This window comes from Pipistrellus hanaki (genome assembly GCF_964339955.1).
Source record: "Pipistrellus hanaki genome assembly, chromosome: 14".
In the NCBI taxonomy this organism is placed as follows: domain Eukaryota; kingdom Metazoa; phylum Chordata; class Mammalia; order Chiroptera; family Vespertilionidae; genus Pipistrellus; species Pipistrellus hanaki.
The window spans coordinates 1965985-1983869 of NC_140516.1; the positions used below are offsets into that span (position 1 = coordinate 1965985).

General features: G+C 40.7%; 1 pseudogene across 1 annotated transcript; it reads right to left on the reverse strand.

Moving 5' to 3' along the window:
* Positions 1-8401: 8401 nt before the first annotated feature.
* LOC311632197 (ubiquitin-conjugating enzyme E2 L3-like) lies at positions 8402-9111 on the reverse strand (annotated as a pseudogene). The gene has a single exon. The product of its transcript is annotated as a ubiquitin-conjugating enzyme E2 L3-like (transcript).
* Positions 9112-17885: the final 8774 nt, after the last annotated feature.

Consider the following 17885-nt stretch of genomic DNA (forward strand, 5'->3'; position numbering starts at 1 on the left):
GTTCTTGGTGAGACTCTGGGGACCCAGACTCATACGGGAAGAAACTGGACGTCTGACATCAGGCCGGAACGCAAGGGCGGCTTTCTCTCAGAGGTGCTCACAGCGATCATTGTTCCTGCACGGTGCTGCGAGATGCAGAGACCCGGGGACCTCTTCAGGGCCAGGCTTATGGGAAGCCATTGCTGTTTGCTCCACCCTGGTGATTCCCTGAGACCCTGCCCCACCCAATTACCACCCCATCCCAGCTGTGTGCAGCAGCTTTTGCATATGAATGGCCTAGCCTTTTGCAATCTAAAACCTAACAGCCAGACCGGTTTGGCTCAACATCGGCTTGGGGACTGAAGGGTCCCGAGTTCGATACCGGTCAAGGGCATGTACCTTGGTTGCGGGCATATCCCCAGTAGGGGGTGTGCAAGAGGCAGCTGATTCATGACTCTCTCTCATTGATGTTTCTGACTCTATATCTCTCTCCCTTCCTCTCTGTACAAAATCAATAAAATATATTAAAAATAAAAAATAAAAAAAATAAAACCTAACAAATTGCAGCTGGGTTTGAGAGCCCCAGAGCCTCCAAAAAAATTATCATTGACAAATATGTTCTCCCATGCAGTAGGTTCACTTTTCAGTTTGATGGTGGTTTCTTTTGCAGTGCAAAAGCTTTTTATTTTTATGTAGTACCATTTGTCTATTTTCTCTTTAGTTTTCTTTGCTCTAAGGTATGTATCCATAAACATATTACTATGTGAGATGTCTGAGATTTTTACTGACAATGTTCTCTAAGATTTTTATGGTTTTACTAGAGGCCTGGTGCATGGATTCATGCACATTGAAAGGAAATTAATTAGAAGGTGGCCAGCAGGGCAGGACTGGGTGAAATGGACCAGACATGCTCTGAAGCCAACTTCCTGAGGTCCCTCCCTGGCTGGCTGCACCTGGGGCAACACTGTGGCTCCAAGGGCGTCTGCATAGAGAGTGGGGTCCCTCAGCCTGGCCTGGAGTATCAGGCCAAACCTGGCAGTCCAACATCCACAGATGTTGGAGGGGCCCCAGAGTGCAAGAGGGCACTCTGCAAAATTGCTGTCGCTTGGCAGCTCCTGTGTTGAGCGTCCGTTTCCTGGTGGTCAGTGCACATTGGCTGTTAGACTGGCCGGCCAGTTGATTAGCCTTTTATTATATATGCCTTATATTTAAGTCTTTTATCCACCTTGAGTTTATTCTTGTGCATGGTGTAAATTGCTTACTAAGTTGATGGTCTAGTTTTATCTTTTTGCATGAGTCTGTCCAGTTTTCCCAGCACTGTTTGTTGAAGAGACTGTCTTTACTCCATTGTATGTTCTTGCATCCTTCGTCAAATATTAGTTGACCATAATGGTGTGGGTCAATTTCTGGGGTCTTTGTTCTGATCCATTGGTCTATATGCCTGTCTTGTGCCAGTACCAGGCTGTTTTGGTTATAATGGCTTTGTAGTATAGTTTGATATCTGGTATTGTGATCCCTTTTATTTTATTCTTCTTTCTCTAGATTGCTGCAGCTATTTGGGGTCCTTTTTGGCTCCATATAAATTTTTGGAGTATTTGTTCTAGCTCCATGACATTTGCCATTGGTATTTTAATAGGGATTGCATTGAATATGTAGATTAATTTGGGTAGTCTAGACATTTTAATGATGTTAATTCTTCTAATCCATAAACATGGTATATGCTTCCATTTATTTATATCTTCCTCTATTTCTTTTTTCAATGTCCTATAGTTTTCCAAGTACAGTCTTTTACCTCTTTGGTTAAGTTTATTCCTAGGTATCTTTTTGTTGTTGTTGCAATGAGATTACTTTTTTCATTTCCCTTTCTGATAATTCATTATTGGTGTATAAAAATGCCATCAATTTGTGGATGTTGATTTTTGTATCCTGCTACCTTGCTGAATTAATTTATTAACCATAGTAGTTTCCTGGTAGAGCATTTAGGGTTATCTATGTACAATATCATATCATCTGTGAATAATGACAGTTTTACTTCCTCCTTTCCAATTTGGATACCTTTTATCTCTCTCTCTCTCTCTCTCTCTCTCTCTCTCTCTCTCTCTCTTTCTGGTCTGATTGTTATGGCTAGGACTTCTAGTGCTATGCTGAATAAGAGTGGTGAAAGCGGACATCCTTTCTTGTTCCTGTTCTTAAGGGAAATGTTTTCAGTTTTTGCCCATTGAGTATTATGTTGGCTGTAGGTTTGTCATATATGGCCTTTATCATGTTATGGTATGATCCCTTTATTTCCACTTTTTTAAAAATATATTTTTATTGATTTTTTACAGAGAGGAAGGGAGAGAGCTAGAGAGCTAGAAATGTCGATGAGAGAGAAACATCAACCAGCTGCCTCTTGCACACCCCCTACCAGGGATGTGTCCGCAACCAATGTACATGCCCTTGACTGGAATTGAACCTGGGGCCTTTCAGTCCACAGACCTACGCTCTACCTCTGAGCCAAACCGGTTTCGGCTATTTCCACTTTTTTTTTTTTAATTGCTGGATTTTGTTGAATGCTTTTTCTGCATCTATTGATATGATTATGTGGTTCTTATCTTTTAATTTGTGTTGTGTAACACATTTATTAATTTGACAATATGTACCAGCTTTGCATTCCTGGAATAAATACCACTTGGTCATAGTATATGATCTTTTTAATGTATTGTTGGATCTGATTTGCTAATATTGTGTTGAGGATTTTAGCATCTGTGTCCATCAGGGATGTCCTACATAATAAAATGGTAATATGCAAATTGACTCTATTGGCGGAACAACCAGGAATGATGGGTTGCTATGATGCATACTGACCACCAGGGAGGCAGATGCTCAATGCAGGAGCTGCCCCCTCGTGTTCAGTGCATGTCCACAGGGGGAGCGCCACTCAGCAGGAGCTGGCTCATGGCTGGCCAATGCAGCAGCGGTGGCTGGAGCCTCTCACAATTCCACGGTAGCACTGAGGATGTCCAACTGTGGCTTAGCCCCACTCCCCTAAGCCATCAGTCGGACATCCCCCGAGGGCATCCAGGCTATCAGAAGGATGTCTGCCTGCCAGCTTAGGCCCAACCACCTGGGGAGTGGGGCCTAAGCTGGCAGGTGGACATCACCTGAGGGGTCCCAGACTGCAAGAGGGTACAGGCCAGGCTGAGGGACCCCACATAGTGCATGAATTTTCATGCACTGAGCCTCTAGTTGGCATATCATTTTCTTTCTTTGTAGTGTCTTTATTCAGTTTTGGAATTAGGATAATGCTGGTTTTATAAAAAGAGCATGGAAGTGTTCCTTCCTCTTGAATTTTTTGGAATAGTTTGAAGACGATAGGTGTTAGTTCTTTTATGAATGTTTGGTAAAATTTACCTGTAAAGCCATCTGGTCCAGGATGTTTGTTTGCTGGAAGTTTAATTACTGCTTCAATTTCATCAGTTGTTGTTGGCTTACTCAGGTTTTCTGATCCTTCCTGACTGAGTTTTGGAAGATTGTATGTTTCTATGCATTTGTCCATTTCACCCAGGTTGTCCTGTTTGTTGTCATTTAGTTGTTCATAGTATTTGCTTACAATCCTTTGTATTTCCATTGTGTCTGTTATTATATAGCCTCTTTCATATCTGATTTTATTTTTTTGGATCATCTCTCTTTGTTTCTTGATGAGTCTGGCTAGGGGTTCATCAGTTTTGTTTATTTTTGTACTGTTTTTGTTTTTTGGTGGTTTTTTTTTGAGGGGGGGTCAGCTCATCTCTGTCATTTATCTTCACTCTGATCTTTATTATTTCCTTTCTTCTACTTCCTCTGGGCTTTTTTTTTTTTTTTTTTTTTTTTTTTTTTTTTTTTTTGCTGTTCTCTTTCTAATTTGTTTAGTTGTAAAGTTAGTTTATTAGTCCTTTTTCTTATTTCTTGAGGTAGGCCCGTAGTGCTATGAACTTCCCTCTCAGGACTGCTTTTGCTATGCTCCATAGGTTTTGGGTGGTGTGTGTTCATTTTCATTTGTTTCCAGGAAGTTTTTAATTTCTTGATGGATCTCATTGGTAAGATACTCATTGTTTAATAACATGCTATTTAGCTTCTACGTGGGTGTTTTTGAGAGTTTTTTTTTCTGTCATTGATTTCTAACTTCATGCCATTGTGATCCGAGAAGATGCTTAATATTATATCAATCTTCTTTAATTTGTATAGACTTGTTTTGTGCCCTAATATGTGATCTATCTTTGGGAATGTTCCATGTGCACTTGAGAAGAATGTATATTCTGTTGTTTGGTGTGAAATGTTCTGTAAATATCAGTTAGATCCATCTGATCTAGAATGTCACTTTAAGGTTTCTGATTCCTATCCAGTAATGCGGGGGGGAGGCGTTAAAGTCCCCCACTATGACTGTATCGCTGTTAATCTCTCCCTTAAAATCCATCAAGAGTTTTTTAATGTACTTGGGTGCTCCTATATTGGGTGCATATATGTTTATAAGTGTTATATTTTCCTGCTGAATCATTCCCTTTAGTATTATGAAGTGGCCTTCTTTGTTATGGCCTTTTTTAAAAAAATATATATTTTATTGATTTTTTACAGAGAGGAAGAGAGAGAGATAGAGAGCTAGAAACGTCGATGAGAGAGAAACATCAACCAGCTGCCTCTTGCACACCCCTACCGGGGATGTGCCCGCAACCAATGTACGTGCCCTTGGCCGGAATTGAACCTGGGACCTTTCAGTCTGCAGACTGATGCTCTACCACTGAGCCAAACCGGTTTCAGCTGTTATGGCCTTTTTTTGAAGTCTATTTTGTTTGATATGAATATTGCTACTTCATTTTTTCCCCCTTTTCATTTCCATGTATTATACTTTTCCATTTCTTCACTCTCAGTCTATGTATATCTTTTATTCCGAGGAATGTCTCTTATAGAAGGCATATATATATATATATATATATATATATATATATATATATATATATAGTTTTCTTATCCATTCAGTCTTTGGAGCATTTAATCCATTTATATTTAAGGTTATTATTGATAGGTATTTACTTATTGCTATCTTTCTTTATGCCTATGATCCTTTCTCTCATTTTCTTCTTCTGAAAGCAGTCCCCTTAACATTTCTTGCATTGCTGGTTTGGTGGTAATGTACTTCTTTAACCTTTTGTCTGAAAAGCTTTTTATTTCCCCCTTCAATTTTAAATGATAGCTTCACTGAATACAGTAGTCTTGAATTTATGCTCTTGTTTTTCATTACTTTGAGTATTTCGTGCCACTCCCTTCTGGCCTGAAGTGTTTCTCTTGAGAACTCATTTGACATTCTAATGGGAACTCTTTTGTAGCAAATTTTCTGTCTCTGTCTTGCTGCCTTTAAAATTATTTGTCTTTAACATTTGCCATTTTAATTATAATGTGTCCAGATGTGAGTCTCTTTGGGGTCCTCTTGATTGGGATTCTCTGTGCTTCCTGAATGTGTGTGATATTTTCCTTCACCAGATTGGAGAAGTTTCCTGTCATTATTTCTTTAAACAGGTCCTCTGTTCCTTCCCCTTCTGGTATTCCTATAATGCAGATGTTATGTTTCATGTTGTCCCAGAACTCCCATAAGCTATCTTCCTGCTTTTTAATTTTTTCTATTTGTTGCTCTAATTTGGTATTTATTTCTATCTTGTCTTCCAAATCACTTGCTGGAAGCTGATTCTAGCAGGTCATAAATACAAAAAGTTCATCAAAAGGTTGATGAACCTTAAGGCTTCAACAGGGCTGAGTCATATTACCTGTTGCTGAAATAGCTGGAAGCATTTCCCTAAACCTAAAAATCTGCATATATTATTGCTTGCTGCCAGACAGCTGAGGGCAGGTTCCCCAAACTGACCAAACCTTACCTTTGATATATGTATATCTGCTTTGCTATAGGGAAAAATCTAACTAATAAAAGGGTAATATGCTAATTAGACTGGGAGACCAGACATCTTCCTACTGTCTGACTTCCTTCTAGACAAAGCCACAGTGTGGGGGCTGAGACAGAGTTGGTTAGGGGTGATCAGGACAGCAAGGGAAGGCAGTTGGGGGCCATGAGGCCAGGCGGGAAGGGCAGTTGGGGGCCACCAGACTGGCCAGGGAGTGGTTAGGCAGCAATCAAGCCAGTAAGCAGTTAAGTGGTTAGCAGCTAGCAGTCCTGGATTGCAAGAGGGATGTCTGACTGCCAGTTTAGGCCTCATCCCTGGGCCTAAATGGGCAATCGGACATCCCTCGAGGGGTCCCAGATTGAAGAGGCTGGGCTGAGGGTCCCCCTCCCATGCACAGTTTTGTGCACCGGGCCTCTAGTGTGTCAATAAAAAGCCCTGGGTTTGGAGACTCAGGGAACTCAGCTAAGCCTTCCATGGCTCCCCTGAAAAATGCCTTCCAAATTTATTTTTCATGTCTAGTCTCTTTATTATTTTACTCACAGCCCCTTCTCTAGATTCTTGAACCCTTCTAGATTAGGCTAACACCCTGGCAATCACTGATTCGGTCCTTTGCTTCATTTAACCTACTTTTAATATCTTTCAGTTGTTCTTCATGTCAGATATATTATTTTTTATTTCTATCTGTTTTTTCTTAATGACCTCTACTTCCTTCTTCATGCTCTTATAATTTGCGCTAAGTTCCTTATGCATCTTTATAATCATTGCTTTGAACTCTATGTCTGATAGGTTGCTTGCCTCCATCTCATTTAGTTCTTTTTCTGGAGATTCTTTCTTTTCTCTCATTTGTGGGTTCTTTGTCTCCCATGTTGGCTGCCTCTTTGTGTTTGTTTCTATGTATTGGGTCAATCTGCTATGACTCACACACTGCCTGTGGCTTGCCCTGGTTAACCTGTTTGGAGCTCCCAGCAATCCACAGTTTATAGCTGCCTCTGCTGAGCCTGGGAGCACTCAGGAAGGAGTAAGCGGCTCACCAGGCCAGCTTTCAACAGCACAGGGCCCAGGAGCAGGTCAGCAATAGTACCACAGCACCCCGAGATCTGCCTCTACCTGGGTCCATCTGCCATTGCTTGTTAGGCTCAGTCACTGGAAGACCCTCTGGCTGTACTCCTCAGCGGGGCTTAGCTCCACAGGGTGAGGGGAAAAGGAGAGTGGAGCTACTGCTTTCCCCAGGGTAATGCCACACTGAGGGGAGTGCTCCACCTAAGAAAGATGATGACTGCAGTATTGGAGAATGACTCAGCAGAGGGATCCTGCTGGGTGGCCTTTAAGATCTCTCTCTTAAGAGCCACAAACCGCAGACTCTCCTCATGGGATTCTAGTCTGCTCTCCCTCCCTCCACTGGAGCCCAGGGTAAGTGACTGTGATAAAAAAATTTTGTGCTTTGGCCTTTTAAGACAGTGCCTGTGTCTCTAGCCATCTTTCTCCGGAGGACAGAACCCCGCTGCTTTTCAAAGCCAAGATGTTATGTGGGCAACTTTTCCCAGCTTTGGTACTCTGGACAGGAGAGCCTGTCTTGGGGTTTATTTTTGTTTTGTAGGTTTTTGTTTTGTTTTGTTTTTTTAATAATTGCTTCAGATTTTCTCTCTTTTTAAAAAAATGTTTTATTGATTTTTAGAGAGAAAGGAAAGGAGAGGGCAAGAGAGAGAAAAATACCAATGAGAGAGAAACATCAAAATTGACCAGCTGCCTCCTGCAAGCCCCCTGCTGGGGATCAAGCCCGCAACCCAGGCATATGCCCTGACTGGGGATGGAACTGGTGACTTCTTGGTGCATGGATCGATGCTCAACCACTGAACCAGGCCAGCCAGGCTGCCTTGGGGTTTAGACCCCACACTTCTCAGGGGGAACCTTAGCAGATATCCTTCCGGAACCTTAGCCACAGCCTTTGGGAGCGGGGTCTGCCCTTTTCACATCTTTGCCCTTCCTACCAGTCTCAATATGGCTCCTTCAGTAAGTCCTTGGTTATAAGACTCTCTTCAAGTAGTCTTCAATTGGTTATTCAGGATGGTTGTTCTATAATTCAGGTGTAATTCCAGTTTGGTTCTAGAACAAGATGAGTGTAGCTTCCACCTATCCCGTTGCCATCTTAGATCTTAGCCCATTATTCATTTGCTTTAGAAATTAATAGGATCTCCTTCTATTCCTTACAAATGCCATCTTTCCTTGAAAAATTAGTCCAAACTGTATGATATTAAAAGTTTCATACACAGAATCATCTGATCATTAATTTAAAACAATGGTGAGTAATTTAAAAAATGATTTGATAAGATTACAGCAAAAACAAAATATTTCTGATTCTACTCTATTACAAATAGTAATCATAGGATTCTGCCCACATCCCAATACTACTAGGTTTTCTTTTTCTTTTGCCCTAATTTATTCCTACTTATAAAACTACCTCATTCTTTCTTTCTTTTCTTTTCTTTTCTTTTTCTTTTTTTTTTTTTTAGAACATCTTAAATTTTTAATCCTTTCTTTACAGGCTACCTAAGACCACTTTTGATTAAGAAAACTGTAGAAAGTTAGTAACTGCCACAAGCAAACGCCAGGTGGTGGCCCGTGTCAATTTTCCACTGAGTCCTGCTTTGCGGGGTGTCTGAATGCACTGCTCGGGGTCTCTGCTCACATTTGCTGGAATCAATCGTGGCAGATTCTAGTCCACAGGTCACTTTTACCCATATTTCTTTGTAAACTCTTCCGCATTCCTACAGAATTTCTTGCGGTCCTTAGAGTATTCTTCAGCTCGGTCAGCCCGAAGCGGGTGCTCAGGCTGGGGGTCATTCACCGGTGCTATGAGAGACTGGATTACTTGGTCGGTTTTCGTTGCTGGCTTCCAGTTTTCAGCACTGATTACTGGCAGACAGACCTGTCCCTTTTCATCGATGTTGGGGTGATAGATCTTTGTTTTAAATGTGATCTTCGGTGGTAAGAATGGGTATTCTGCTGGAAAGTTGATTTCGATTCTGAAGGCCCCCTTATCATATGGAGGGTTGTCAGGAACAATAACCCTTGCCAAGTCAATAAATTAGCTTCATCAACCTGGATGTTACGGAAGTTTTTCATTCCACATTTGCGGATTTCTTCAAGCTCCTTCATCAGCCTCCTGCTGGCCGCCATCTTGGATCTGGTGCTGCTGCCTTCCCCTAAAACTACCTCATTCTTTTAAAAAGCTGCACCATTTCCCACAGTATAAAGTCTCATAACCTTTTACTGTACATGTTGAGGGACATTTAAGTTACTTACTTTTATTTGTCTTTTTATATTATAAACAATACAATAAACAGTAAGAAGGGGATGGAATGAGGTGGGAAATGAAGTGATAACAGAAACCTGGAGAGGGTTAGGGTTAGAGAAAAAAATACAACATGATTGTAAAAATAATTCCTAATATATCAATTATAACAAATGTAGACAATAAAAAATTTCCTAAAAAGAAAAGAACTTTCTGAGCACTTACTATGTGCTAGGTTTTCAGGGTACAGAAATAAACAAGACAAAGTCTTCTAGAGCTACATTCTTGGGGGAATGTAAGAATACTGATAAATATTTCTGGGAATAAAGAACATGATTCAGTGAAAAAAGGAGAAATATCTTACACCTCTCCCTCTCTATTTTTTTAAATATAATTTTCAGTTGATTTCAGAGAGGACAGTAGAGGGAGAGAGATGCAGAAACATCAGTGATGAAAGAGGATCATTGGTTGGCTACCTCCTGCACATCTCCTACTGGGGATTGAGCCTGCAACCGAAGCATGTGCCCTGACCAGCAATCGAATCATGATCTCCTGATTCATGGGTCGATGCTTAACCACTGAGCCATATCAGCTCGGCCCTCCTTCTTTAAAAGTAAGTTAATCTTCATTAGTACCTCCATAAGCAAATAATGTTAAACAATATTCCATAGCTAAAAAATGTATAAATAGTGTAATTTATATAAATTAATTCTTTCAATAAATACTTATTATAAAGTCTTATTTTGTGCGAAGAAATGTAGAGTAGGAGCTATTAAAATGAATTTAACAATTTCTGACAATACTATATGTTGAATTAAATAACAATTTCATTAACCATTCATTTAAATAGTTACTAAGTGCCTACTATGCTGTAGGCTCAGTTCTAACTGTGGGGGAGGGTGGGATGGGAAATTGATGAACAAAGCATATTAAAATCCTTAACCTCCTGGTGCTTATATCTGGCAGGATTTAATACTCTGGTCAAGTAGTACAGTGTTCAAAAATGTCTTAAATCAGAGTAGCATGTTTCATTCCTACTCTGAAAATTTTATTCAAAAAATTACCTTCTGTGTTCTGGGTCCTCATGACTGTGCTCAGGGCTGTGATAGAGAAGGATGGCACCACTATTTTAAGTTGGAATCAAGTCAATAGTGTTGAACAGATTGCACTTGCAGTTCCACAGCTTTCCCTGTGGCATTCAGAGTCAGGCTGGCAATGCCACTGAAAACTCTGCCTGAGAAAGATATAAATCTCTGAAGGGACTTAAATGATAGCTCAGAACTTGTAACTTTTAAGACTCCCTAGTTTAAGGATAATAAATACTTTGATACCCATAATACAGTACTCTAATTTTAGAACCTCTACAATAAATAATAATAGCATTTAAAAACTTACTATGGCCTAATCCTGAGTAAGCACTTCACATAGATTGTAACTTCATCTGCAGAACACTGTGCAAAGCAGGCACTATCATTTACTCCTTTATAGATTAGGAATCAGTCACATAACCTGCCCACATAACCATAAATTAGTAGCAAAACCCAGATTTAAACCTCGAAACTATGACTCCAAAAATGGGCTCTTAATCAACATCACTCAAGTTCCTTACAACAAGACAGAAGAAAAGAGAGTCTTAATACTGCATTGCTGCTATAGATGAAAACATTTAGGTAATGTTATAACCCCTATTCTAACTATAGTCTAGTAGACAATTTCCACTGTAATTTACTATAATTAAGTCCTTCATGATCTTATACTAGTATTTCCTTGCATCCTCTCCCCAGAAATAACACTATTTGGCATTAGAATTCCTTAGTTAAAAATCTGAACATACCACTAACTTGCTTATCATGATGTGTTCTGTTTAACTTTGATGATAGTCACTCTAATTTCTCCCAATTCTAACCAACCTATTTTCCAAACTGGTGTCACCTATAAACATAGCAAATGTACTCCCTACTTTCTCTCTCTTTTTAAAAATATATTTTTATTGATTTCTAAGAAGAAAGCAGAGTGAGAGAGAAACATCAACAATGAAAGAGAATCATTGATTGGCTGCCTTCTGCACACACACACACACACCCCACTGGGGATAGAGCCCACAACCCTGCAACCCGGGCATGTGCCTGACCAGGAATCAAACAGTGAACTCCTGGTTCACTGGTGGACGCTCAGCACCTGAGCCACACTGGCCTACTTTCTCAATTCCTAAGTCAGTGGTGAAAGCAAGCCTCCCAAGGCCCTCATGTAGGGTGACCTTGAGACTGCTCTCACTCCTAACAGCTCTGGAGTAGTGGGCATTATAATGGCGACTGAAGGTGACTAGCACAGGCGCCAATGCGCAGCCCAGACATCTGCCTAAAGGCACCCATGTGTGCTCCTAAGGTGGATGTGTGTCACTGTGTGCATTTGACTTCAAATGTAAAAAAAAAAAAAAAATAGTGGCGTGGAAATCACAAGTTACAAGACAACACGGACTGTGTGACAAGGAAGTCAAAAGCAATGTGTGTTTTCTGTTAGGGACAGCCACTGTGTACTTTCTGTTAGGGACAGCTGCGGAGACAGAGGGACGGAGAGCCCCAGGGTCACTGAAGAAGGCTCCCTTGTCAGGCCGAGGGCAGGCTCCCTGCGTTCCCAGGTGCCCGTGTGGATGCCACTCCCACCCCGTGCTGCCCAGAGTGGCCATTGTGATGGAGTCTTAACCTTGCCCTCGCAGCGATTCCCAGACCCCTGGCATGGCTGTCCCACAGCGCTGTTTGCTATTGCTGGAGCTGGCCAGGTTGGTCTGATGAGCTGCTGCTGTGGTGGCTTTTGCTCTGGCTTTGGCCATTCCTTGGGGCAAGTGGGTGGCAATGTGGCTTCTTTCACAGGGCACATCTCTAACTTCACAAAAGATGTGCCCATGAAGGGACCCAAAAGCAGGAAGTGTCACCTGATTCTACGAGAATGAAGGTTGGAGCCACTAAGACACCTTAAGGTCAGAGAATGAAAGACTTAAATTCTTTGTAGTGACCGAGAACAGAAGTAGGAAAGATCAGAGCTTCAAATGAAGCAGCAAACTGCTGCTTACTGACATCAGCTCCAACAGGAAGACAGTGGGAGATGGCGCTAAAGAGCAAGTTGCCGGAGCTGCACCTGGCCACTCAGTCAGGGACTCTGCTGGCCTTGTCCCTAACCCATCACCCCCGCATCACCTTCACTGGGCTACACACCAGCCATCAGCGTCAGCCTGCAACGGAGATGACATAAACTTGGTTGACCACATTTCATCACAACAGAAAATAAACAGACTGTTGAATAAAGTTCTAAGACTTGAGGCTGAAGTGAGCCTTTGGAGGCGTTTTGCTCAGACTTCCACATTAAAAATGGCTTTGATCACAATGAAATCCACAAATTGCAAAATACCATCAAGAAACTTAGAAGTGAAACAAGGAAATGGGTGGCCATCAACTTGTAAGGCAGTATTGCAGGATGCTTATCAATAGAAACTGGTAGAAGTAACTCATAGGCATGAAGATAAAATAAATGAATATGAAGAAAGAAGTAAAGAAAAGGAAAAGCTGTTATAGCAGGGTGGCTTGGGAATTCAGAGTCACTGATGGCTCTAGCATTTGTGATATGCAAAAAAAAAAAAAAATCTTTTGAGTTCTACAAACTGAAAAAGAAGAGTTTATCAAGAAGATCAAAGAACTTGAGGTTACAATGAAAATGTCAATAAAAAAAAGTATCTTCTGGCCTTGGCCTGGTGGCTCAGTTGGTTGGAGTATCATCCGGTGCATCAAAAGGTTGTGGGTTCGATTCTCAATCGGGCACATTCCTCGGTTGCTGGTTCTGTCCCCAATCAGGGCACATATGGAAGGCAAACAGTCGATGTTTCTCTCTCACATCAATGTTTCTCCTTTTCCCGCTTTCTAAAATCAATAAAAAATGTCCTCAGGTGAGGATTTAAAAAAAAAATTATTTTCTGCAAAAAATAAGAGAGATGTTTCCAGAAGAGAGCAAGACCAGATAAATGAGAAAAGGAAAGAAACAATTGAAGAAAGTGAATTGAAATCTTATATTAAGAAGCAAAGTGATATGTGACAGAAAGTCAGCAGTGCTGTCTGATGCTGAAAATGAAATGAGATCAGGAGCTTAAACAGGTGACAATCTCATTGACAACAGCCTGACACTTAAAGGAGGAGTTCAAGTTTTAGAAAACTAAAATTCATGATAAGTCCAGAAAAGGAAAATCTTCAACTACCACTTTTAAAACTGAATGAGTGTGAAGGAATTTAAAAGTACAGCTACAAGAGACATGAATTCAGATTCATTAAGATGTGACTTGAAGGCCAAAGATAAAAAACTCAGCCAGGTAATAGCTGATTTAGGAGAGCTGGCCCAACAGAAACAAGAAGCTTCAAAGCACACAGTTTTCATGAAAGATCAGCTGTCAAAACACCAAAACGAAGGTGAGAGAGCATTATCAGAAAAGTAAATCAAGCTCTGGATGATGAAAAAAACAAACAAAACAAAAGCTCATCAACTTGAAGGTGATAAAGTGAACATCACTGAAAAGTGAGGCCTGCAGAAAGAACAGTTAATTCACAGTGACTTGGCTGTTAGTGGTTTGTATATAACCAAGGAGAAGCTTGAGGATAAAATAGAAGATTTAGTAATCAGCTAAATCAGTCATCAAAATACAATTTAAACATCCAGAAGAACTTTAAGTAACATATGAAACAAAATGAAAAGGAGCTTTCTAGAGTCCAAAATTTGAAGAAGAGATTAGCACAGATTCAGCTCGGCATACAGCAGCTTTGCAATGCTAAAGCTGCTCCTTCAGGAAAATTTGAGCTATTTCACCACAGCTCTCCACAGGACCAATTACTTCAGAACCCATAGACTCTCTTAAGGCAATTAAATCTGATTAACTCACCCTAGCCAGTTTGGCTCAGTGGACTGAAAGGTCCTGGGTTTGATTCTGGTCAAGGCCACATGCCCAGGTCGCGGGCTCAATCCCCAGTAGGGGGCATGCAGGAGTCAGCTGATCAATGATTCTCTCTCATTATCTCTCTCTCTCTCTCTCTCTCTCTCTCTCTCTCTCTCTCTCTTTCTCTCTCTGTCTCTTCCCCTCTCTGAAATACATAAAAAATACATTAAAAAATAAATCTGATGAACTCTGTGAGTTTTCTAAGTTGCTCCAAGAAGAGGTACAAGAACTGAGAAAATCAACACAGGAAAAAAGAATGAGAACACTTGAGAAAAATAATCAGAGATTGTCTGATTCAATTGCTGCCACCTCTAAACTAGAAATAAAATAACATGAATAAACTTATTCAGAAATTAAGCAGCTAAAGGAGAAATAAGATGTTTTACAAAACTTAAAAATTCTTAAAGCAAAAAGTGATGACTTTTCTTTAAATGAAAATTTCACTAATGAAGTGAGCAAAAATAAACTTTTGAGGCAGGAGTACCCAACCTGAAGGAGATACTTATTGAATTTTGAAGTGCGGTAGAAACTTAAACAGGAAAATGAAAAAATAGTAGAAATATCTAGGGAAAATAAAACAGAAAAGCAAACACTACCAGAGGCAAATATGCAACTTTCTCTACTGAAGAAAGAGAAAGAATTGGAATATGCTGCAATGAAGAAGGCTCTTGCTGTAGAGCAACTATTGAAAGAAAAAGAATAGGGCAAGATATGGGAATTAAATCAATAACCTCTAAATGCAGTTACCTTAATGCAGGAGAAGACAGCTATGTCGTAACAGGAGAGAAATGAAGTCATGTTGGCACTGAAACAGAAACAATTGGAAAACTGTTCCTTAGAGGAGGTTCAACATTTACATGACAAAGAATTACTCTTAAACCAGGAGCTGGTGAGATGGCTTAACCATGCTTTAGAATGAGAAGATCCTCCTTTGCCAGAGGTTGGCCTGCAGAAAAAAGATAGAGTGGCCAAACTAAGAAGGGAAGCCACCTCTAATGCAATGGAAAGGCAAGCCATCGAGCCAGTCATTGTAGAAACCCCTGAATTTTGTCGCCAAGGAGAGAGATGAAAGTGCACCACAGCTTTCTGTCTCTCAGGAACAAGAAAAGCAGTCTGCTCAAGCACTAGCTAACCTGGAGTTGGTACTAGCTGAGTGGATGGAGAAGACAGAGGTCTAGCAGGAAAACTGGTGGCATTACAGGGACACCTGCAGCAAGCAAATGCTGGCTTAGCTCTGAAGGAAGAACAAACAGAAGAATTTAAACATAATGAGGTCCAACAGGGTATACAAAAGAAATTGATGACTCACTAAGAAGCACGGAAGGAAAAGTCGACAGAGAACCTATGAGAAACCTCTTTATGGGATACTTTTAAACACCAAACTGTGAATGTCATGAAGCGTTACAATAAATGGAAAGTACTTTAAGTCCAAAAGTGAAGAAACGGAGCAGCTCTTCAATGAAGATCAAGATGGTGTTACCAGATGGACAAGCGATAGCTGGATCAAAGTGTTCTTATACTTTTGAGACCAAGGCAGTGGTCCATGCATAAGGGTTCTTTCTCAGAATTTTATGTTAAAAATCCAGGAGCAGAATCTCATTCAGCTTCCCACCCACCAAGCCCTCTGCTTTGTAACCCTGTTCCACAGCTGTGTCTCTTATTAACCTACTCAGACCTGGTACTGATGGGTTTGGGCATCTTTTTTAATTTATTTTTAAAAATATATTTTTATTAATTTTTTACAGAGAGGAAGGGAGAGGGATAGAGAGTTAAAAACATCGATGAGAGAGAAACATCCATCAGCTGCTTCCTGCACACCTCCCACTTGAGATGTGCCCGCAGCAAAGGTACATGCCGTTGACCTGAATCGAACCTGGGACCCTTCAGTCCACAGATCAATGCTCTCTCCACTGAGCCAAACCGGTTAGGGCTGGGCTTCTTCTTTTAAATGCTATTATTAATGATTTGCTCACATTTGCCACAGTCACCTGACCAGAGAGCTTGTTTCACTGAGACCTTCCCGAGCAAGTAGATGATTCTCAAGCCAAAGAGAGCACCTGAAAGCAGTGAGCTTTTGGAAAAGTCACATATTTGTTTGCAGTTTTACTTTATTTAATAAAAATATTATTAATACTTTAAAAAAAGGAGTTTTATAGTTTCTTTTCTTTTTCCTTCAACTTAAACACCAAATGGACCAACACTTTCTAGAAGGAAAAGGAAAAATAACTAAAATTAATTTTGTTGACTCTATGCAAATTGTTTCCCATATATTCTTAGTTAACTTTCATATCTGTCTCATTAGAGTGATGTTATGTTTCCCTATTTTATAGATGAAGAAACTGGGATTCAGATATGTTGACAAACTCTACCAGAGATTAAAAAAAATCAGGAAGTTCAGACAGAATTCTGACTCAAGTTGGTATTCTTCCCACCAGCTTGTGTTGTTTCATAAGTGTCTCTCTAGAGGGTGGGGGCAGTACCAGACAAGAAAACAGAAGGTTGGCTTCACCTTTCAAGGACGAAAGAAGAGTAAAACAGCTTCCTGTGCACTCTTTGGCCACCTCCTTTCGTCATAGAAAGTCTGGAAAGGGACTTCCAGGACACTCCTCTGCTGGCACGGCGGCACCCTACCTCACCAAGTCAGATCTGCTGAACCTGGATTTGGAGTAAGGGTTCGTGGGACACCCTTTGGGAGTGTCCACTGTGGTCTGCTTTATACAGTTCATAGTTTGCTATAAACAGCTTGTTGTTCCTAATTAAACCTGTATCATCATGCCTGAGCTTTTAGGAAAAGAGGATTTCTTTTTATGGTTCTCCCCTCTTCATCTCCATGAACCTTGTTAACCTATTGGGCCTCGATTCCCAGACTCTGGACTATCGTCTAGAAATGTGTGGATCCTGGCAAATGCACAACAAGTGCCTGGTGAGAGGACTGCTGGCGCTCATGAAGGTGTGCTGTGATTCTATTTAGTGGGGCTCTAGGGCACCCAAATGCAGGCTCTTTGATGCTTTCCTGCTAAAATAGAAGGGAATACAGATCTCTCAATTAAATGATGTTGGCTAAGAGTAATTTTTAAAGAAACAGTTGCTCAAAATGATTACTTCCTCCCTTAGGGACAGGGGCTATTTAAAACCATCTTACTTTGGCCCTAGCCAGTTTGACTCAGTGGACAGAGCATCAGCCTAGGGACTGAAGGGTCCTGGGTTTGATTTTGGTCAAGGGCACATACCCGGGTTGCAGGCTTGATCCCCAATAGGGGTGTGCAGGAGGCAGCTGATCAACAATTCCCTCTCATCATTCATGTTTTTATCTCTCTCTCCCTCTCCTCCTCTCTGAAATCAATAAAAATCAATAAATAATTAAAACCACCTTAGTTTGAAATTGGTGATAAAAAAGAAGAATGGGCCGAAACCGGTTTGGCTCAGTGGATAGAGCGTCAGCCTGCGGACTGAAAGGTCCCGGGTTCGATTCCGGTCAAGGACATGTACCTTGGTTGCGGGCACATCCCCAGTAGGGGGTGTGCAAGAGGCAGCTGATCGATGACTCTCTCTCATCGATGTTTCTAACTCTCTATCCCTCTCTCTTCCTCTCTGTAAAAAATCAATAAAATATATATATTTTTTTTTTAAAAAAAGAAGAAGAATGTGTTTAAAGATTTTAAATTTAATTTTTATTAATTTAGAAAGAAATATGTGCTTATTGAATAAAATCTGAAAAACACATGTAAATCAA